Consider the following 23,681-nt stretch of genomic DNA (forward strand, 5'->3'; position numbering starts at 1 on the left):
ACAGGACCACAGTTCGTGTGGCTTCAGAGTTGTGTGTCAGACATGGCTCTATGCAGCACTGGGGCCCCACAGGGGAATATATTGGCTCCCTTCCTGTGTATGCTGTATACCTCGGACTTTAGATACAACACTAAGTCATGTCATCTGCAGAAACTCTCTGATGACTCAGCCATGATTGGGTGTATAAAGGGAGGATGGGAGGATGAACACAGGGCCTGGAGGAGGACTTTGTCGAATGGTGAAAGCTGAATCATCTGCAGCTCAACATCTGTAAGACAAAGGAGATGGTGATAGACTTTAGGAAGACTAAGTGTGCACTGCTCACTGTTACTATTGATGGTGAGGACATGCATGTGGTGAGGACCTACAAGTACCTGGGAGTGCACCTGGATGACAGACTTGAGTGGATCACCAACACAGAGGTTGTGTACAAGAAGGGCCAGGTTCGCCTCTACTTCCTGTGGAGACTGAGGTCTTTTGGAGTATGCAGGCCTCTCTTTCACATGTTCTACCAGTCTGTTGTCACCAGTACAATCCTCTATGTGGTGGTGTGCTGGGGTAATGGCATCAACACAGGTGATGCCAACAGACTCAACAAACTGATTAGAGACAAAAACAACAGGAATTCTGCAGATGCTGGAAATTCAAGCAACACACACAAAAGTTGATGGTGAGCGCAGCAGGCCAGGTAGCGTCTCGGAAGAGGTGCAGTCGACGTTTCAGGCCGAGACCCTTCGTCAGGACTAACTGAAGGAAGAGTGAGTAAGGGATTTGAAAGTTGGAAGGGGAGGGGGAGATCCAAAATGATAGGAGAAGACAGGAGGGGGAGGGATGGAGCCAAGACCCCACCTCCCCCTCGTACCCCATCTGTTTTCCGCTAATGCCCCACCTCCCCCTCGTACCCCATCTGTTACTTATTTTTATACACATATTCTTTCTCTCACTCTCCTTTTTCTCCCTCTGTCCCTCTGAATATACCCCTTGCCCATCCTCTGGGTCCCCCCCCCTTGTCTTTCTCCCCGGATCTCCTGTCCCATGATCCTCTTGTATCCCTTTTGCCTATCACCTGTCCAGCTCTTGGCTCCATCCCTCCCCCTCCTGTCTTCTCCTATCATTTTGGATCTCCCCCTCCCTCTCCAACTTTCAAATCCCTTACTCACTCTTCCTTCAGTTAGTCCTGACGAAGGGTCTCGGCCTGAAACGTCGACTGTACCTCTTCCTACAGATGCTGCCTGGCCTGCTGCGTTCACCAGCAACTTTTGTGTGTGTAAACTGATTAGAGATCCCGGCTCTGTTATAGGAGTCCAACTGGACACACTGGAGACAGACGATCCTACGGAAAATCCTGGCAATTCTGGACAATGTTTCCCACTCTCTGCATGTCTCCTTGGCTGAACAGAGGAGCACTTTCAGTAGAAATCTAAAACAAGTGTGCTGCTCCAAAGAGTGCTATATGAGGTCATTCTTAAGCTCGGCCATCAGGCCCTATAATGAGTCAACCCATAGCTGGGGAAGTGATCTTGTAATCATTGACTTATAAATCTTGTATATCTTATTTTTAAGGTAACTTAAAATTACATTTTATTCTTTCTTACTTCTCTTCTAATATTTATATACATTTGTATACCTGTGCACTTGTAATATTACCGTGACACTGTAATTTCCTCTGGGGTCAATAAATTATCTATCTATCATGGATTATTCCTCTCAACTTCATTCTCCTGTCTTCTCCCGGTAACCTTTGACGCCCTGGCCAATTAAGAACCTATCAGCCTCTGCTTTAAATATAACCCATGACTGTTTTCAGCAGTTATCTGTGGCAATGAATTCCAGCACCCTCCAGCTAAAGAAATACCTCCTCATCTACATTCTAAATGGACATCCCTCTATTCTGTGGCTGTGCCTTCTGGTCCTGAACTCCCCCACTATAGGAAGCATCCTCTCCACATCCACTCTAGCTTGGCCTTTCAGTTCTGTGCTGAAGAAGGAAATAAAATAATGAATCCATGGTAAAACACAGGAAATATGAATCTCAGTGAATCACAATAGTTAGAACTACTTTGATTAACATTATGAAATTTGTGATACCTATATAGCCATTAGTCTTTAAAAATAAAGTCAGAGTTGAGAAAAGGGTTTGTTTTGGACAATGAGGTATTGTGACCTGGAATGTACTGGAAAAGTGTGGGAAGCAGAATTAGTCATCGGTTTTGAGTTAATACATTAAAGAGGAAATCTGAAAAACCAGAGGAAGAGCAGAAAAATAGCAAGAGTTGTGCAATTCATTCTTTGCTGCATCACACCACAATTCTAAGAGTAATAGGGTCATAGAGTCGCAGAGCACTACAGCACAGAAACTGGCCCTCAGCTGTGCCGAGTTGTTATTCTGCCTAGTCCCAACAACCTGCACCTGGACCATGAGCTCTCTGTACCCCTCAGGTCCATGCACTTATCCAGAATTCTCTTAAGTGTTGAAATTTAACCCACATTCACCACTTCCACTGGCAGCTCGGTCCACACCCGCACTAACCTCTGAGTGACGAAGTCTCCCCTCGTGTTTGCCTTAAATATTTCATCTTTCACTCTTAACCTTTGACTTGCAATTCTAGTCTCACTCAACCTCAGTGGAAAAAGCCTGCTTGCATTTATCCTACCTATGCCCACCATAATTTTGTATACCTCTATCAAATCTCCTCCCAATCTCCTACACTCCAGGGCGTAAGGTGCTAACTTATTCAACCTTTCACTTTTACTCAGGTCTTCAAATCTCGGTAACATCTCCTTGTAACAGGTACCTAAGACAACATCACTTTATTGAATTTTATTGTCAGCTAAAGTCTGGTTTGTGGCCAAGAGTTCACTTTATGTTGTGTAAGGGGGTTTCGACTTTTATGTTACTGTGGAGGCTAATTAAAATGGCGTCTTTGTTATGTTAATCTGGGGAATGCGGCTTTGTTGTGTTAAACACTGAGAAAGTTTGCGCTAACAGTTTGTTTTTGCTTTAGAGTCTGATAAGAGAGTGCTATTAACCAATTGGGATAGTTGTTATGGTTTTGGTGTATTTGAAGATACTGTATGCGCGGGGTTTGGGGGCAGAAGGCAGGAGAGCGAGACAGAGGATGGACCAGGTGCTGTGAGTCCGCTAACGGGGTCGGACCCCGAGCGGGACGTTCGGCGAGGAGACGGAGACGGACTCGTGTGGAGCGTCTGGTCGACCACCGTTGTTGGTCCCAGGCGGCCGGTCGAGGTGGTCCGAGGGGGGTCGCAGGGTGAAGAAGAAGGTCCAACGGTTTTTGTGCACGAAGAGATTGAACTTTGATAAGTGTGGCGCCTTTTATTTTCCTTTTATATTTTATTCTCTTTTAATTATATAGTTCCAGTAATATCTATAAACTGTAAATCATTTAATTGCATCTGGTGTATTGTCTGTTATTTGGGCGGGGTGGGGTACCTCACACAGCATCCACACAAACTAATTACCCAGTTTGGAGGGGCCGAGACTGTTTCCCTAGACGACAGCGAGCCGAGCGACCCTGAGGGTGGCCGGGCGGGCTACAGTTGCAAAACACATTCAGCGTCATTTGGGTGTGTTTTGTACTGGGAGAATATACAGTTTAAACATTGTTCCATGCACAGGGAGTAAAAGTTTAGAAGAGGTTTACCAGGATGCTGCCTGGACTAGCTGTAAGAAATTGGACAAAATTGGGTTGGCTTCTCTGGAGTGTTGGAGGCTAAGGGGAGATGTGATTGAGGTTTACAGAATTGTGAGAGGCATACACAGCATGCTGTGTATTTGAAATGTTACCAAACACTCCTTCCACTCAGAGCAAGGACGCTCTCAAGTGAGTAAGTCTTGACCTTGGAGCGATAGCTACTGGAGCACTGGAGAAGTCAAGGAGAACATTTTGTTATTGCCTATACCTCTGTTGCTTTGAGAACCCTTCAGCTGCTGGCTCATACAGAGAGAGTCAGTATTATTTTCCCAGGGCGGAATTGTCTAATGCTGGAGGGAGTGTGTTGAGGGTGAGAAGGAGTAAACTTTAATCAATTTGGCAATGTGTTTGGCCAGTCATTATGGACTAAAGAGCCTGTTCCTGGCCGGTGTTCCTGGCCGGTGTTCCTGGCCGGTGTTCCTGGTCCGTGTTCCTGGCCCGTGTTCCTGGCCCGTGTTCCTGGCCCATGTTTCTGGTCCGTACTGCTCTATGTCGATGTGGGATGTTGTGTCTTTGTGCTCACTTCTGCAGTACGTTCAATACAATGATTTGATCTGCTACCTCAACCTCACTTTTATTCACAAGCTGATTCTCTTAGTTTTCAATAATCTACTTGAATGGGGTAGCCCACCCCAGCCACAGAACTTAACCATAACATGTTAAAGGTTAAACATAGTGCAGTTTTTACAACGAACTTGGACTTGATTAGTGACAGCTTTTTGGATACAAAATCATAAGGTTTTGATGATAAATAAAGAGTATCTATGGGAAATCATCTGGTAATATAATCAAAGACTAATTGAGGATTGTGGGCTTTTGGCCTGATGTGCTAATGATGTGTTTTTCAAAGAGCTGCCACTTCTCTATTACTGCTCATAGGCTAAACTGTCTCAGAACTCCAGAGACCCTAAACTTCAATGCCATCTGTGTGGAGTCTGCAGGATTTCCCTGTGGTGGTGGGTGTTCCTGTTTCAGCACCCATCTCAAAAGTGTGCAGGTTGGTACATTAGTCTGTCACCGTTCATTACACCTAGTGTGTAGGTGAGTGGTAGAAACAGTGGGGGGAGGGGAAGAGTTCTTGAGCATGTGTGGAGAATAAAGAAGGTTAGGGTAGGATTTGTGCAAATAAACTGATCAGTACAGACATGATGGGCTGAAAGGTCTTTTTCTGTGGTGTCTCTAAATCATTCTTTCTATTTTTTTTAGCATTGCTTTGCAGGCTTGGATAAAATTCAAGGTAAGTCTGTTCAATTATTAATCTATTATTAAGCTATTCCATTACATCAAAAGTAAAATGTGGATAAGCCATTAGGAAATTGTTTAGAAATACAGATGGTTTGCCAACTGACTCATCTGCTTCTATATCCCAGGTGCCCATTCATCACTCCCCTTAAGCGCATCGAGTCCCCATTCCCCACTCACTTTAAACTCACCGACTCCCCATTCCCCACTCACTTTAAACTCACTGAGCCCCCATTCCCCACTCACTTTAAACTCACCGTCCCCATTCCCCACTCACTTTAAACTCACCATCCCCATTCCCCACACACTTTAAACTCACCATCCTCATTCCCCACTCACTTTAAACTCACCGAGTCGCCATTCCGCACTCACTTTACACTCACTGAGCCCCCATTCCCCACTCACTTTAAACTCACCGAGTCCCCATTCCCCACTCACTTTAAACTTACTGAGCCCCCATTCCCCGCTCACTTTAAACTCACCAAGTCCTCATTCCCCGCTCACTTTAATCTCACCATCCCCATTCCCCACTCAATTTAAACTCACCATCCCCATTCCCCACACACTTTAAACTCACCGTCCCCATTCCCCACTCACTTTAAACTCACCGTCCCCATTCCCCACTCACTTTAAACTCACCGTCCCCATTCCCCACTCACTTTAAACTCACCATCCCCATTCCCCACACACTTTAAACTCACCGAGTCCCCATTCCCCACTAACTATAAACTCACTGAGCCCCCGTTCCCCACTCACTTTAAACTCACCGAGTCCCCATTCCCCACTCACTTTAAACTCACCATCCCCATTCCCCACTCACTTTAAACTCACTGAGCCCCCATTCCCCATTCACTTTAAACTCACCATCCCCATTCCCCATTCACTTTAAACTCACCATCCCCATTCCCCACTCACTTTAAACTCACCGAGTCGCCATTCCGCACTCACTTTAAACTCACTGAGCCCCCATTCCCCACTCACTTTAAACTCACCGAGTCCCCATTCCCCACTCACTTTAAACTCACCGTCCCCATTCCCCACTCACTTTAAACTCACTGAGCCCCGATTCCCCACTCACTTTAAACTCACCATCCCCATTCCCCACTCACTTTAAACTCACCGAGTCCCCATTCCCCACTCACTTTAAACTCACCATCCCCATTCCCCACTCACTTTAAACTCACCGAGTCCCCATTCCCCACTCACTTTAAACTCACCATCCCCATTCCCCACTCACTTTAAACTCACTGAGCCCCCATTCCCCATTCACTTTAAACTCACCATCCCCATTCCCCACTCACTTTAAACTCACCATCCCCATTCCCCACTCACTTTAAACTCACTGAGCCCCCATTCCCCATTCACTTTAAACTCACCATTCCCATTCCCCACTCACTTTAAACTCACCGAGTCGCCATTCCGCACTCACTTTACACTCACTGAGCCCCCATTCCCCATTCACTTTAAACTCACCGAGCCCCCATTCCCCACTCACTTTAAACTCACCGAGTCCCCATTCCCCACTCACTTTAAACTCACCGTCCCCATTCCCCACTCACTTTAAACTCACTGAGCCCCGATTCCCCACTCACTTTAAACTCACCATCCCCATTCCCCACTCACTTTAAACTCACCGAGTCCCCATTCCTCACTCACTTTAAACTCACCGTCCCAATTCCCCACTCACTTTAAACTCACCATCCCCATTCCCCACTCACTTTAAACTCACCGAGTCCCCATTTCCATACTCACTTTAAACTCACTGAGCCCCCATTCCCACTCACTTTAAACTCACTGAGTCCCCATTCCCCACACACTTTAAACTCACCATCCCCATTCCCCACACACTTTAAACTCACCGAGTCCCCATTCCCCACTCACTTTAAACTCACCGTCCCCATTCCCCACTCACTTTAAACTCACTGAGCCCCGATTCCCCACTCACTTTAAACTCACCATCCCCATTCCCCACTCACTTTAAACTCACCATCCCCATTCCCCACTCACTTTAAACTCACTGAGCCCCCATTCCCCATTCACTTTAAACTCACCATCCCCATTCCCCACTCACTTTAAACTCACCGTCCCCATTCCCCACTCACTTTAAACTCACCGTCCCCATTCCTCACTCACTTTAAACTCACTGAGCCCACATTTCCCACTCACTTTAAACTCACCGTCCCCATTCCACACTCACTTTAAACTCACTGAGCCCCCATTCCCCGCTCACTTTAAACTCACCAAGTCCTCATTCCCCGCTCACTTTAATCTCACCATCCCCATTCCCCACTCACTTTAAACTCAACATCCCCATTCCCCACTCACTTTAAACTCACCGTCCCCATTCCCCACTCACTTTAAACTCACCGTCCCCATTCCTCACTCACTTTAAACTCACCGTCCCCATTCCCCACTCACTTTAAACTCACCGAATCCCCATTCCCCACTCACTTTAAACTCACTGAGCCCCCATTCCCCACTCACTTTAAATTCACTGTCCCAATTCCCCACTCACTTTAAACTCACCATACCCATTCCCCACTCACTTTACTCACTGAGCCCCGATTCCCCACTCACTTTAAACTCACCGAGTCCCCATTCCCCACTCACTTTAAACTCACCATCCCCATTCCCCACTCACTTTAAACTCGCCGTCCCCATTCCCCACTCACTTTAAACTCACTGAGCCCCCATTCCCCACTCACTTTAAACTCACCGAGTCCCCATTCCCCACTCACATTAAACTTACCGAGTCTTTGCTCACACACTCTATAAAATCACGGTGTCCCTGTTTCCTGCGTTCACTTTAAATTCACAGGCTTTTCCATACTCCCTTTAAACTTTACTGCGGCCTGGTTTCTTCATCTCCTTAATGCACAGCAGGGTCCTGTTTCTTGGACCATATGAACTCAATTGGGGTTCATTTCCCTCACCCCTTTTAAACTCGTGTTCACTGGAAAATTCATATTACTGTGTAACATCTTTAAGAAATGTACACTGGGAAATTAATAGGAGTAATATCCAATACGCCAGAAACTCTGGAGCTGCGGACCCACCAACATTCTGAAGGTTCAGGATTATTGAAATTTTACTAAAAATGCATGAATATAGTGCCAAAGGAAGCAATTGGGCCCATCAAATCCTCACTAGCTCTTTTGATGGAAAATAAATCTTACTCCCCCAGTTTCTCCTTGTAATTCTCCAAAGGTTTCCTTCCAGTGTTTATTGAGTTCCCCTTTGTTCAAAATGCAGATGCACCTATAATGAATACAGGGAGTGCTGGAATGGCCCAGCAGGTTAGACAACATCCTTGGAGAGAGAAACAGAAATAACTTTCCCAATTCAGTGAATTTTCATCAGAAAGGGGAAGAGCAAGCCAAGTTTCAGGTTGCAGAGAAGAGGATGGGATAGAGAGGAGAAAGGGAAGTGTCTGTGTCAGAGTGGCGTTCTTTTGTTCAAGGACTTTCCACCATTTCGTTAGGTAGGAAATTCCAAATGTTCAATTCTTGCTAAACACTGGATTTTTCTGCATGTCATTACTGCCAACTTTAGTCAGGGAACCATCGCGTGGATCATCCCAAACAGTAGTTCTGGCTCCGGCCCCATAAAATGAACGTGTCATGGCAAATTGTACGCACCAGAGGGCACCGTGCCACAGATTTCAGGATTTATTTTATTTCTCTTATTTTATTAAAGATACAGCATGGCAACAGGCCCTTCCAGCCCAACGAGACCGTGCTGCTCAATTACACTCACGTGACCAAATAACTTACATCTTTGGACTGTGGGAGGAAACTGGAGCACCCGGAGGAAACCCACATGGTTATGATGAGAATGTACAAAGTCCTTACAGATAACGAAATAATTGAACCTGGGTTACAGGGATAATTTAAATATTTAAATTAGTTGTCATTCAGAGAAGCTGGAAGAACTAGGCAAGTCAGGCAGCATCTGTGGAGGGAGAAAACACAGTTCCTGCATAAACGCAGCTTGACTCGCTGAGTTCCTCCAGCATTTTGTGTGTGTTGCCCAAGATTTCCAGCATCTGCAGAATTTCTTGTGATTCAGAGAAGCTGTATGGGTCGGAGTGTTACAGTGCAGGTTTGGTGAAATTCTTTATTACTTAGCTGTTATGTGGTTAATTTAAATATGTTTTAATTGATTGAGATACAGTGTGGAATAGGCCCTTGCAGTCCTTCAAGCTGTGCTGCCCAGCAATCCCCCAAGAAAGACCATGATTACCCACCTCATACAACACAGCACATAATGAAGATGAATCTTACATCAGTATTTATATTTACTGTGCTTTTTTATTATTATTGTGTTCCTTATCTTATTAAGTTTTTATTTTGTGTTGCACCCAATCCAGAGTAACAATTATTTTGTTCTCCTGATTTACATCCAAAAGCCTACGTAAATAGTTCACATACCACGAGGAGCTGATGTAAATTAGGCACTCAAGGTATTGAATGCTGCCGTCACCAAACAAAAAACAGTCCACCCAGTGCATTTCAAATCAGTTCAAGCCCCTTTCACACCAGTTTTCATTGCCCTAGTACTGGCCTTTATCACTCTCAGCCCTAGGTTTCCCAATTAGTTCCCTTGACCTTTCCTGCTCGAAGTCAGTCCTTAAAACGTCCCTCTCTGACCAAGCTCACTATCTTATCAGCTGTGTTATTGATAAATGTAGTCCAGGGTCAAATTATATACAGTAACATTCCAGTATAGTGCCTAAAGCTGTTCCCTGCTTTGAAAGCATGAGATGAATGCTGATTGAAGCTATCTGTATCTTTAATCTTTTTAAGGAATGTATTATTGGAAGGTGCACATTTATCTCGCAGTCCGCAGCTCTAGTTTTCTTCCAAATTCCAAATACGTGGGTCAGTAGGATAACTGGCTGCTGTAATTTATCCTTAAGGCGTATGTGAGTGGTGGAATCCCTGGGGAGAGTATGATGGGGTTAGTATAATTGGCTGGAATCAGTGGGCCAAAGGGCATATTTCAATACAGTATGACTCTGCACAGATTTTAGAAGAGATTCAAAATGGAAAAGGACAGATAGTTCTAGTAATAAAAGTTAGCATGAATGCAGGAGAGGGAGACTCTTAGCTTGTAAACTAGATGCGAAAAAAGTGGGGGAGGGGGCAGTTCAGAAAGCAGGTATGGGTCTCCCACTTTAGGGTGTATTGTAATGTACTGTATTCCTGTACAGTATATTAGAAGTTTTCAAACGAGTCGGATCCATTGTTCTAACTACGTGGAAAATCCAAGTGGCCCAGGTGTCACAATGGCAGAGCTGGTGGAGGTGCTGCCTCAGAGATCCAGCAACATGGGTTCGATCCTCACCTGTGGAGCTATGGTTTGGAGTTTGCACATTCTCTCTGTGACCACACGTGTTTTCCCAAAGTACTCCAGCTTCCTCATTTTAAGAAATTGTAGATTAATTGGCCACCTTTATTTGCTCCTGGAATCTGGCAGGGGGTGGGGGGAAGGTGGTTATTGTGGCTGTGATCAAGTCATTGAGAAACCCTGAAGCAGGTGATATAGAAATCTTTGTTCAGCATGACAAGTAGGCATCATTCTGGAGACACTCTTGGAATAGAGTCCTGCTGACCCAATATTTCATCATATTTTTATAAGTTAAAGAACAAAGATATCCCAAGAGGACAATTTCTATAGTTACAGTGCATTCATAATGTTTCCATTGTGTTGCACATAATTTTCAAAGATCTAGATCTTCACAACAACACCCCAAAATGAGTGTTAATCACTGCTGTCTCTGAGTTGCATTCATGCATATGCAGATATCTCAGGTGGCAGAGTGTTTCCTGGTTTGCAATCAACCCCAGTCTGCAGCTCCAGGAAGACCATTGTTCTGAGATGCATTTTAATTCAATCTGTAATTTACATTCAAATCTGAAGAGTGGTTGCTGTTGAAATTAATATTTGCTATATCCCATAACTCCAGAATACACCCTAACAGGGGTAATAAAATGTGAAGAGTGTGACTGGGTCAGTGCAGAACTGATGGGCCAAAGGGCCTGTTTCTCTGCTCTATGATTCTATGCCTCAAAACTTGCACCCATTGTTTCTCAGATAAAATATCTGAGGTTACTTTTCACATCTAGATAATAAAAGATCCCATGCAGAATTTCAGAGGTTTTCTTCTTTCTGACCTGTGGGATATTTACTCTCAACATCACCAAAACAGATGATCTGTTACTTCTACAATTTCCACATCTTCTTACAATATAGGAGACAATTCGCTCATCAAGTCTGCATCCCATTCCCCCACTACTTTTCCCTGATCTTTCATCAGTTCTACTGCCCACATATACTAGGGGCAATTTACAGTGACCTATTAACCTCCAAACCCATGCATCTCTGAGGATGTGGGGGGAGCCAATGAAGTCACAGCTTGGACATACAGACAGCAGCAGAGGTCTGCATTGAACCTGATTCACTGGAGATTTGAAACTAGCCACACCACGGTATGGGAGGAATTGATGTTGGCAAATGAGCTCCCCTGTTCCCTAACACCAAAACACACCTTTTCCTTGGGCATTTCCTCAGAGTTGGGATCACTTGCTTCCTTTCCAGTTCCATGGCAGGGTGTGCTGACAGAGCAGAGAGGTAAGTTTTATAGCAACCTGAGACACTCTTTCCACTGCTTAAACAGGACTTCCATATCTTCCCAATAAAGTTATTCCAAGTTTTCTGGTGCCTTCCAAAACGCTACACCTCTGTTGATCATATATCAGGCATTCCCATGAGTCAAATTGAATACTCTGAATTCTGATTGATTGGGCCATCAGTTAATTGGGGCAGCCACTTATTTGGGACAACTCTGAAAGAACAAAAACTAATCAAGAAAATCGCCGGGATTCTCTTATTTATTTGGGACACTATACCGCTGAACTGGGACAGGAGACTGTTGCTGAACGGTTTCTCACTAGTGTCGGTTGCACGCACTTGTGTGGCCGTTAAACACTACTCCGTGCTTAGAGCAAACAGTTTTTAAATAGAGAGTCAGTTGCACGGGTTTGTGTTCAAAAAGCAGAGAAATAAGCAGTAAGACAATTCAGAACTACTTTGCACACTGCGGTTTCAGCTTTAAGGCTTGAAGATGCCAGCAAAGGTTGGGACTGAAAATAAAACAATTTCACTACTCCAACAAGTTAGAAACTACGAAGAATTTGAAGGTATTGACAATCACCTCGAATGCTACAATGAAAAGTTTGGAGGATGCAATCATCGTAAGGATTGTATGAAGGCAGAACATTATCTGCACTAGGCATCAGCACTGATTTTTTTCATTTATAGTCAATCAAAAAATATGGTATACACTGGATGAATTCCTCCATCAATAACCATTATACTAATGCATAAGGCTTATAGTACGGTAGTAGTATTGGTAATATTATAATTTGTTCTGTATTTCACTTAAATATATAATTGGTTACTCAGTTTAGTGGTAGCCTGTCTTTTTTATACCTTCCATGAAACTCCTGCTAATTGGGACAGTCACTTAATTTGGCCAAAATGCATTGGTTCTGATGTATCCCAATTAACTGGAATCCACCGTATTGTATTTTCTCAGAGAACATCCTTGAAGTCAGAGAACAGTAATGCACAGAAACAGGCCCTTTGGCCCATCATCTCTGCGTTGACTATGATGCCAAATCACACCAAACCCCGTGTTTTCTCTTTCCTCGTGCTGTGATGGAACTCAGAGAAGAATACTAGGCCTTTGTATGTCTAGTGATGCACATGTGAATGGTGTGGCTTGCCCATTGGTGTGGGCTAGATGTGACTGGAGCCTCAATACTGGGATCCTTGAGGATTGAAGGATTTAGTAGAGAATATAGAATATCATGGCATAGTAAAGGCCCTTCCACAATGTTGTGCCAAACTTTTAAACCTTCTCTAAGATCCACCTAGTCATTCCCTCCTACATAACCCTCCATTTTTCTATCCATGAGTTTCATAACTGTATGCAATGTACCTGCTTCATGCACCCACCACTCTCTTTTTTACAAAACTACCTCTGATAGTCCTCCTTCATTTTTCTCAAATCAACTTAAAATTATGTCCCCTGGTGTTAGGCATTTTCACCCTAGGAAAAAGTCTCTGGCCATCCACTCGATCTATGCCTCATCATCTTGTACACCTCTATCAAGTCACCTCACTGGATTTTTTTTTGTTTGTTTTTTGTACCATTCTCTGTAAACTCTAGAGACTGTTGTGGATGAAAGTTCCAGGAGATCAGCTGTTTGTGAGTTTCTTAAACCACCTTGACTGGCACGAACAATCATTCCACAGTCAACGTCACTTAGATCACATTTCTTCTCCATTCTGATGTTTGCTCTAAACAACAGCAGAATCTCTTGACCGTGTCTGCATGGTTTTACGAGGATAGGTTGAGTGAGCTAGGGATTTTCTCCTTGGAGCGAAGGAGAAAATCCTTAGCTCGCTCAACCTATCCTCATAAAAACATGCAGACGTGGTCAAGAGATTCAGTTGCTGTTCAGATTAAACATCAGAATGGGGTAGAAATGAGATTTTGACCATGAAATGATTGTTGGTGCCAGACAGGGGAGTTTGAGTATCTCACAAACTGCTGACCTCCTGGGATTTTCATGCACAGCAGTCTCTAGAGTTTACAGAGAATGGTGAGAAAAACAAAAAAAATTTCCAGTGAATGGCTGTTCTGTGGGCGAAAATGCCTTGTTAATGAGAGAGGTCAGAGGAGAATGGCCAGACTGGTTCAAGTGACAGGAAGGTACAGTAACTCAGAGAACCACCTGTTAGAACAGTGGTGTGCAGAAGAGCTTCTCCGAACGCACCACCTTGAAGTGGATGGCTACAGCAGCAGACGACCACAAACGTGCACCCAGTGTCCACTTTATTAGGTACAGTAGATTGCAAGAAAAGTGCTGTCACTGAGTGTAGACGCAGCTTCCATCTTTATATTTAAATTTGCATAAAGATAAGCTCAGGTATCACATTTATTTATTTTTTTAATGCAAAAGTGGAAGATTGCAAAGGATCACTAGATTTCTTTGATACAAATGATAAAGAAGGTATGACCTTGTGGTGATTGAACTGAGCATTGCCTTTCTAGAAATAAACTTGTGCTGTCTGATAATCTTTCCACTGTCAACAATTTCATCACTTTCATGGGATTACATAACCACTCCAGTCCTGTGGTGTTACTGCAATAACTGTGGATAAACTCATGATAAGTGGAGCATGAGATGAAATAAGAGAGCTCAGGCCTGTAATTAAATGTAATTTTCTTAATTTGGAATTGTTCTTTTCATAATATTTTCCAATTCACACCATGTCCTTCACAACAGCATAATCCACCACATCTTGACAGCAGACTAAATAAACAGGTTGAGTATTTATGCACCAAAGCATTTATTAACCTTTACAATATAAATAACCTGCACCCCCCCCTTGGACACCACCATTGCTGTAGCACATCTGAGAAATGATATCATGCATTAATTATGCAAAAACTCATGAATAATGAAGTAAAGCTTGATCTTCCAAGCATCACGAAGACCTAAGGTGATCTGATCTCAAAACTGAAAGCTCACCCAACCAATACCAATGAACTTCAAAAGTGACAGCTGTAAAAATCAGTTTGTTTGTTTGTTTGCTTATTTATAGCCCCTTCTGGTCCTTTGAGCTGCACCACCCAGCAACCCAGATTCAACCCTAATCAAGGGACAATTTACAGTGACCAATTAACCAATCAACCGGTATGGTTTTGGACTGTGGGAAGAAACTGGAGCACCTGGAGTACACCCACATCGTCACGGGTAAAACGTACACACTCCTTACAGAGAGTGGTGGGAACTGAACACGTTAGGACATGTTAGCAGAACGCTAGCATGGGTTCAGAAAGGAGAAATCATGTTTTACTAATATGCTGGAGTCCTGACGAAGGGTCTCGGCCTGAAACGTTGACTGTTCATTTCCATGGTTGCTGCCCAACCTGCTGAGTTCCTCGAGCGAGTTGTGAGTGTTGCTTTGAGCCCAGCATCTGCAGAGTATTTTGTGTTCTTGGATGAATCTAGTTGCCCTTCTCTGGTCTCTTTCCAGTGCCTTCACATCCCTCACAAAATATGGAGACCGAAACTGTACAGAGTGCTCAAGGTGTGGCCTCACAGGCACATTATAGAGCTTAAGGAGATTGTCGCCAGACTTGAACTCCGCTGAGCGCATTATATAGCGCAACATTCTATTAGCCTTCCTAATCGCTTCCGTGCATTGTCGAGATGTTGATAGTGATTAGTCTACCTGGAGGCCCAAATCCTTCTCATACAGTGCACGTTCCAACTCAGGACCCTCTATTGTATATTTAGATTTGTATATTGTGTATTTATATCTAATAGTTCTACTTCTTATATGTGGTATTTTACATTTACTTACAATAAATTTCATCTTCCCACATCCAGATTTTGATTAGATCTAACTGTATTGATTCTGCTGCCTGAATGTTATCGGCCTGGCCCCCACATAACTTTGTGTTATCTGCAAACTTTACTTGTTTGTAATATGCTTATCCAAATCAATAATATAAATTAAAAACAGCAGCAGCCCCCAAACTGATCCCTGCAGAATCCCACTTCTAACATCTTCCAGGTGTGAAAAAGATCCTCTCACCATAACTCCTTGTTTTCAGTTTTTGAGCCAATTCTGCACCCATTTGCAGACCTTACTGTGAATCCCTACCTCCTGTAATTTGACTATAAACCTCTTGTGGGGTACCTTGACAAAAGCCTTTCTGAAAGTCCAAATAAATGATATTACCGCTCTATTGTTATCATAAATTTTAGTTGCCTCTTCATAGAACTCCAGCATCTTAGTAAAACATGATTTCTTCTTTCTGAACCCATGCTGGCTTTCTGCTAACATGCCAGTTCTTTTCAGCTGCTATTTCCATCTAATTCTTTATTAATGTTTCCATTATCTTACGTACGATACACGTTAAGCTTACTGGTCTATAGTTCCAGGGTCAGTGCAGTCACCCTTCTTATATACCGGAACCACGTTAGCCCATTTCCAGTCCTTAGAGATTTCACCAGTCATCAGTGACTGTCGAAAACTACATGTTAGGGGCTTGTATATATAATCATAGACCTCTTTACGTATCCTTGGATATATGTTGTCTGACCCTGGACATTTATTACTTTCAGCTTTTTCAGCTGAAGCAGGACCTCACTTTCTAAGTCCTGTAAGTCACTTAAAACAACCTTTTTTTTTCTCTGGCATTTTGCTAACATCTCCGCAGGTGAATACTTCAGAAAAATATGAGTTAAGAGTATCTGCTATGTCCTTCTCTGCATAATTTAACACCCTACGATTATTCCTAATGCACTTAACTTCCTCCTTGATTTTTCTTTTACTACTAAAGTATTAAAAAAATCTCTTAGAGTAAATCTTAGCATTATCAGCAATATCCTTCTCAACCTGCCTTTTGGCCATTCGAATTTCCCTCTTGACTATAGCTCTCATATTTTCATGTGTCCTACAATTAGCATCATTACTATTTTTTTCTGTGTTCCCTACATAGTCGTCTTTTCTTCAACAATTTTTAATGTGTATCTTTATTCATCCATGTAGTTGATCTATTGTTTTTATTGCTTCTCGTGACATTTTCTGCAGTGTGTGTATTACCTCTTTAAGTCAACCCCATCATTCCTCAACTAACTCAACATCAAACGGCTTCTTCCAGTTTACTTTCTGAAGTCTTTGTCGCATCTGCACAAACTTGGCCTTTCTGAAATTCAATTCAATGGCTTTGGTTTTTTGATATACTCTCCCAAAAAACAATGTTATGATCACTTGTTCCTAAAGGTTCAACAACTTCCGTACTCAAAATTCTATCCTGATTGTTACAGAATATCAAATCTAGACAGGACTCCACTCTTGCTGGCACATTTACATACTGGGACAAAAGACAATCATTCAATAACTCAATGAAGTCGCTTTCCTGTAATCCATTAGTCACTGGGTTCTCCCACTCAATATTTGGAAAATTAAAGTTTCCCATAGCTATAACATCACCTTCAGAGCTTGATTTTCTAATATTCTGATAGAGTTCTTTACTAAAATTACTATCAGCATGAAGGGTTCGATAACATAGACCCAATATTATTCCTTTATCCTTATAGGTTTCAATTCTTATCCAGATATCTTCGCTAAGTCTCAATTCATCCAACATAAGCAACCTCGTTTAAATTCTCTCTTATGTATATGGCTGCTCCTCCACCTTTATGATCTCGCCTATCACTTTATTAGGTACCTCCTGTACCTAATAAAGTGTCCACTGAGTGTATGGTCGTGGTCTTCTGCTGCTGTAGTCCATCTGCTTCAAGGTTTGACATGTTGTGCATTCAGAGATGCGCTTCCATACACCACAGTATTTTTCACCTTCCTGTCCCCTTAAACCAGTCTGGCCATTTTCCTCTGACAACAAACACAAAATACTGGAGGATTTCAGCAGGTCAGGCAGCATCTATGGGAAAGAATAAACAGCTGACGTTTCAGGCCAGGGCTCTTCAGCAAGACTGGAAAGGAAGGGGGAAGATGCCACAATAAGAATTAACAAGGCATTTTCACCCACAGAACTGGCACTCACTGGATGTGTCCTTTTTTGTTTTTTTTGCACCATTCTCTCTAAAATCTAGAGACTGTTGTCCATGAAAATCCCAGAAGATCATCAGCAGATTCAGAAATACTCAAACCACCTTGTGTGGTACCAACAATTATTCTATGGTCAAAGTCACTTAGATCACATTTTTCCCCATTCTGATGTTAAGTCTGAACATCAACTGAACCTCTTGACCATGTCTGCATGCTTTTATGCATTGAGTTGCTGCCACAGGATTGGTTGATTAGATATGTGCACTAACGATTAGGTATACAGCTATGCCTAATAAAGTGGCCACTGGAAATTGCTGCCGTTAGATACAGCGAACTACCAATCAATCTTTAGAAGTAATGTAGCGTAAGTGAACCTGAGATCCTAAATCCTTGCTGTGAAGAATTAGAGTCATACAGCATAAAACAGGCTCCTTAGCCATCTAACCAAGATGCCCCGTTCAAGATAGTGCTTTCGCCCATAACATTCTAAACCTTTTCAATCCATGTATTTGCCCAACTGCGTTTCAAAAGTTCCTATTGTACCTGCTTCAATCTCTTTCTCTGGCAGCTCATTCCACATACGTAATCACCTGTTGTATAAAAGTTGCCCCTCGTGTTCCTATCAAAATTTCCCCCTTTTAGCTTAAGGTATGCTTTTTAGTCTTGATTCTCCAACCTTGGCAAAAGGACCAAGTGCACTCACCCTATCTACAGTAGGCACCTCAAGATCTTAAGCACCTCTGTAAGATGATTGCTCCGTCTCTTACACTCCAAGGGAGTAATGCTCTGTCCTATGCAACCTCTCCCTATAACTCAGTCCCTCCAGCCCTGGCAGCATACTTGTAAATCTTTTCTGCACTCTTTCCAGTTTAATAGCATGTTTCTCATTGTAAGGCAACCAGACTGGTCACAATTCCCCAGGTGTGGCCTCACCATATGTTGCACTATATCTGTGCCACACGGATTGGCTGTGGGACAGAGGGGAGACCTCAACTATGTTCTTTTTACTTTACTGACAGCTGAAAGGATTGAGTGTCAGACTGCTGCTGTACAAAGTTCGCCCAGTGACTAAGTTGTGAAAGCACATGAAAAGTCTGCAAAGGGAAAATAATTCAGCTTGACTAAAGTTCATTTACAGGACACATTTTTAATTTTAGCATGACACAATTGACAATGGGTTTTATTCCAGAGTAAAACACAACTCAACTATTATATTTATTTTCTGCATTGCTCCAGGAATTTGACTGGGCATTTTCCCTCTGACCCCCATGTGATTTCCATGGGCATTCCTTTTCAATCATCGCAGGGCAGCTTTAACTGCATTGTCCTGGGAATGCCTTTAGATAACACTTGGAGAACCGTGGTCGTAAAATGGCAGTGCAAAGCTGGTTAGTGAATATAAAATACAGAATATAGAACACTACAGCACAATACAGGCAATTTGGACCACAATGTCGTGCTGATCTTTTAACCTACTCTAAGGTTAATCTAACCCTCCCTCCCTTCACAGCCCCCCATTTTCCTATCATGCATGTGCCTTTCTAAGAATTTCTTAAATGCTCCTAATGTATCTACCTTTGTCAGCACCCCTGACAAGGAGTTCGTGTACCCACCACTCTGTAAAGAATATTCCTCTGTCATCCTCCCCTATACTTCCCTCCCATCTCCTTACAATTATGCTTCCTGGTATTAGCTATTTCCACCCCGGAAAAAATGTGACTGAATATCCACTGGATCTATGTCTCTTTTTATCTTGTACACCTCTATCAAGTCGCATTTCATATTCTTTCGCTCCAAAGAGAAAAATATGCATCTTTGAGCCTCCCTGCCTTCCACTCCAAAGATTGAAACTACATCCTTCCTATCAGTTCCAGCCTCCCAGTGGCTCTCCTGACTTCCCCATCCATATCTGGTAACATCGCCCAGCCCTACCCTACCAGCCTTCCCTCTTTGCCTGAGCCACAACCCCCGTCTGCCCACCATCAAACCCCACATGGCTGCAGAGTGTAGTGGACGCAGCCATAATCATCATGAGCAAAGACCTCCCACCGCTGACAGCACCTACATGAAACAACTGCCTCAAGAAGGTGGCATCTACCGTTAAGAAGCCCCACACTGCCATCTCCTCCTGTTGCCATCAGGCAGAAGATAACTTTCTCCCCACGGTCCACTCTCCACTGCTTCTCCAGCCCTTTGCCTTTTCCACCCCTCACCTCCCAGCTTCTTACCTCATCCCTCCTCCCCACCGACCTGCTTTCTCCTATCACCTTCCAGCTTGTCCTCCTTCCCCCTCTCCACAGGTCTATATTCCGGCTTCTTCCCCCTTCTTTTCCATTCCTGATGAAGCCCCTCAGCCCAAAACGTTGACTGTTTATTCACTTGCATAGACGCTGACTGACCTGCTGTATTCCTCCGGCAGTTTGTGTGCTTTGCTCCGGATTTCCAGCATCTGCAGAATCTCTTGTGATTAGAAGATACAGAAGCCTGAAGTCTCACACCACCAGGTTCAAGAACAGCTACTTTGCTACGACCGTCAGCTAATTGAACTGGCCTGTCCAACTCTAACTCTACCTCAGCAACCAAGGACTACAGCTTATTTCTTTCGTTACCACAGAGAACTGGAATAAACTTGAAGGTCAAATGGCCTCCTGCAGGTACTCAATGAAATGTGAGGTATGCTGAAATAACTGAGAACATATAGAAAGGAAAATATTTAATTTATTTAAGTAATAATATATTTATAAGAAACAAACAGTAATAATTTAAAATGATCAATGAAATTGTTCATGGAAAATTTTCAAAGTCATAATCAAAGTCAAGTTTATTGCCATATCTACAAGTATTGCATGGTAGGTGCAAACAAAAAGCTTTCTTGCAGCAGCTTAACAAACACATCAGATACACAACATTCAGAAGGGAAACATAAATTAAGCATTTCTGACCACAAAGTCTGCAGATGCAGGAAATTCATAGCAACACACACAAAATGCTGGAGGGTTTCAGCAGGTCAGGCATCATCTGTGGAAATGAATAAACCGTTGATATTTCAGGCCGAGTCCCTTCTTCAGGTCTGAAAAGGAAGGGGGGAGATGCTGGAATACAAAGTTGGTTGGGCAGGGAGGGTAGTTGGAAAGTGATAGGTGAAGCCAGGTGGGTGGGAAGGGTAAAGGGCTGGAGAGGAAGGAATCTGATAGGAGAAGAGAGTGGACCATAGGAGAAAGGGAAGGAGGATGGGACCCAGGGGGAGGTGATAGGCAGGTGAGAAGAGGTAAGAGGCCAGAGTGGGAAATAGAAGAAGATGGGAGGGAGGGTTTTTTTTACTGGAAGGAGAACTCAATGTTCATGCCATCAGTTTGGAGGGTACCCAGATGGAATATAAGGTAAACAACAGGAATTCTGCAGATGCTGGAAATCCTGACAAAGGGTCTCGGCCTGAAACGTCAACTGCACCTCTTCCTACAGATGCTGCTTGGCCTGCTGCGTTCACCAGCAACTTTGATGTGTGTTGCTGGAATATAAGGTGTTGCTCCTCGACCCTGAGAGTGGCCTCCTCTTGGCACAAGAGGAGGCCATGGAATGACTTGTCAAAACAAGAATGGGAATTGGAATTAAAACATTTAGCCATCGGGAAGTTCCACTTTTGGCAGATGAAGCAGAGGTGCTCGATGAAGACAATTCCCCAGTTTACAATAGGTGTCCCCAATGTAGAGGATCAGGAGCGCCGGACACAATAAACAGCCCCAGCAGATTCAGAGGTTAAGCACTGCCTCACCTGAAAGGACTGCTTGGGGCTCTGAGTGGAGGTGAGGTAGGAGATGTATGGGAAGGTGTAGCACTTTGGACGTTTTTGCATTTGTGATTAGGTTTGCATCTAATGTGTAGAGTAACAAAACTCTTTCCCTTGCTAATTATCTTTTTCAGGCAGGGGTTGATAATGTCTTCAGGGATGATGTGAAGATGACCCCAGCCAAGCTGTAATGAAAAGGACTCTCAACAAGTGAACATGCATGTGCGAAATAAAACGTTCCTTTGATAAATAAAATTCTAAGGATAAGACTTCATAGAATCCAAGATATCTTCAAGGAGTGATGCCTCAGAAAGGCAGCATCGATTATTAAGGACCTCCATCAACCAGGACATGTCCTCTTCTCATTACTACCATCAGGAAGGAGGTACAGGACCCTGAAGACACACACTCAGTGATTCAGGAACAGTTTCTTCCCCTCTGCCACGCGATTCCTAAGTGGACATTGAACCCGTGAACACTACCTCACTTTTATTATTTCTGTTTTTGCACTACTATTTTTAAATTTAACCATTTAATATACATATATACTTACTGTAATTGATTTACTTATTTTTTTCCTATATTATCATTTATTGCATTGTACAGGTGCCGCTAAGTTAACAAATTTCACGACATATGCCAGTGATATTAAATCCGATTCTGATTCTGAAAGAGGAGAACATTTGGGAGAAAAAATGCTGGAAAATCTTTTTAGCCCAAATGGGATTCTGATATATGCAAGGAATGGCAAAATTTACACTATAATGTTATGTATTTGACTCAAGCAGTAGGAATACCAGGGACATATTGTCTCGGTAGAATTAAAAAGCAATAATCAGATAAGAGTTTTAGAAATTTGCTACTATACGTTTTACAAAATTGAACCTTTGTTAAACAAGTATATCTCCATTTGTGTTAATTGTGGGATTTGTTAATCGGCAGGAACACCACACCTTACAAGGGGGATAAGACACAAATGAAAAAGACATTAAATATGGTAAAATGTCTGAATGATATTAATGAGTCTGTCTCCCTCCTTTCTGATCTATTGTTAGCACTCCTTTAGTGCAAATACCTGCTTTGTGGAACACACACAAAGTACTGGGGGAACTCAGCGTGTCAGGCAGATCTACAGAAATGAGTCCCGCCAAAGAGCTTCAGTCCAAAATGTCGACTGTACTCTTTTCCTAGATGCTGCCTGGCCGACTGTTCCTCCAGCATTTTGTGTGTGTTGTTTAGATTTCCAGCAACTACAGATTTTCTCTTGTTTCTGTTTCTATGGAAATGAATATATTTTCTACAGATGCAGCCTGAACTGCTGTGTCCCTCCAGTACTTTTTGTGTGTTATTCTGAATTTCCAGCTCAGCAGAATCTTCTGCGTTTATTAATACCTGCTATGTGAATGTTTTAACACATGTAATAACTGATGTTTAATAGTCAGAATAAATATCTTCTTACCTAACTATCAAAAATTTTAACCACCATTGTAGCATAATGCTTTACAGTACAGGCAAACCAGGTTCAATTCCCGCTGCTGTCTGTATGTTCTCCGCAAGACCATGTGAGTTCCTTCCAGGTGTTTCGGTTTCCTCCCACCATCCAAAGACATGTTGGTTTGCAGGTTAATTGGTCATTGTAAATCTCCATGATTAGGCTCGGATTAAATTAGGGTGTTGCTGGACCGTGCGACTTGAAGGACCAAAAGGGCCTATCCCACACTGTATCTCAACAAATAAGCAAATATTCTGATTTCAATATATATTGTGGATCTTCATCATCGTTGTGTTAAGTCCTGGAATGCCTCCTCCAATCCCACCCTTCGAATACCTTCACCATGATGGCAATGGTTGTCAGACCCTCCATCACAACTTCCTCATGTGCAGTTAGGGGAGGGCAGCAAAAGCCCAGAGCCCGAAAGATGATTTAATAAAAACTGTACCTTCTCTAACATATGCTAGCAACAGAAAGGAACACTGGATTCAAAAGTTCAAAGTAAATTTATTATCAATGTACGTCAATGTTATCATATACAACCCTGAGATTCATTGTCTTGTGGCATTCACAGTACATACAAAGAAACACAGTAGAAGCAATACGGATAAGCAACCAATGAACATAAGAAGACAAACTGTGCAATTACCGAAAAAGATAAATAATAATAGTAATTAATATGATAAATAAATAATGAATAATATTGAGAAAATGATTCCTTGAAAGTGAGATTCCCATGCTATTTTAAAACATACAGTAGTAGTTCCACCAGGAAAATACTATAAAA

At 42.8% G+C, this 23,681-nt stretch overlaps 1 long non-coding RNA gene across 3 annotated transcripts; it reads left to right on the top strand.

The window, feature by feature from the left end:
• Nucleotides 1-3,113: 3,113 nt before the first annotated feature.
• Nucleotides 3,114-22,972, top strand: LOC134347832 (uncharacterized). 3 transcript variants are annotated; one of them, XR_010018277.1, is made up of 4 exons: nt 3,114-4,710; nt 4,920-4,950; nt 20,035-20,269; nt 21,537-22,971. It is a non-coding gene; the product is annotated as an uncharacterized LOC134347832 (long non-coding RNA). The 3 variants fall into 3 exon arrangements; XR_010018278.1 differs by having other exon boundaries at nt 3,114-4,950; nt 20,035-20,288; nt 21,537-22,972; XR_010018276.1 differs by having other exon boundaries at nt 3,114-4,950; nt 21,537-22,970.
• The last annotated feature ends 709 nt before the right edge of the window (nt 22,973-23,681 follow it).

The sequence above is a fragment of the Mobula hypostoma genome, chromosome 6, assembly GCF_963921235.1.
Source record: "Mobula hypostoma chromosome 6, sMobHyp1.1, whole genome shotgun sequence".
Taxonomy (NCBI): Eukaryota; Metazoa; Chordata; class Chondrichthyes; order Myliobatiformes; family Myliobatidae; genus Mobula; species Mobula hypostoma.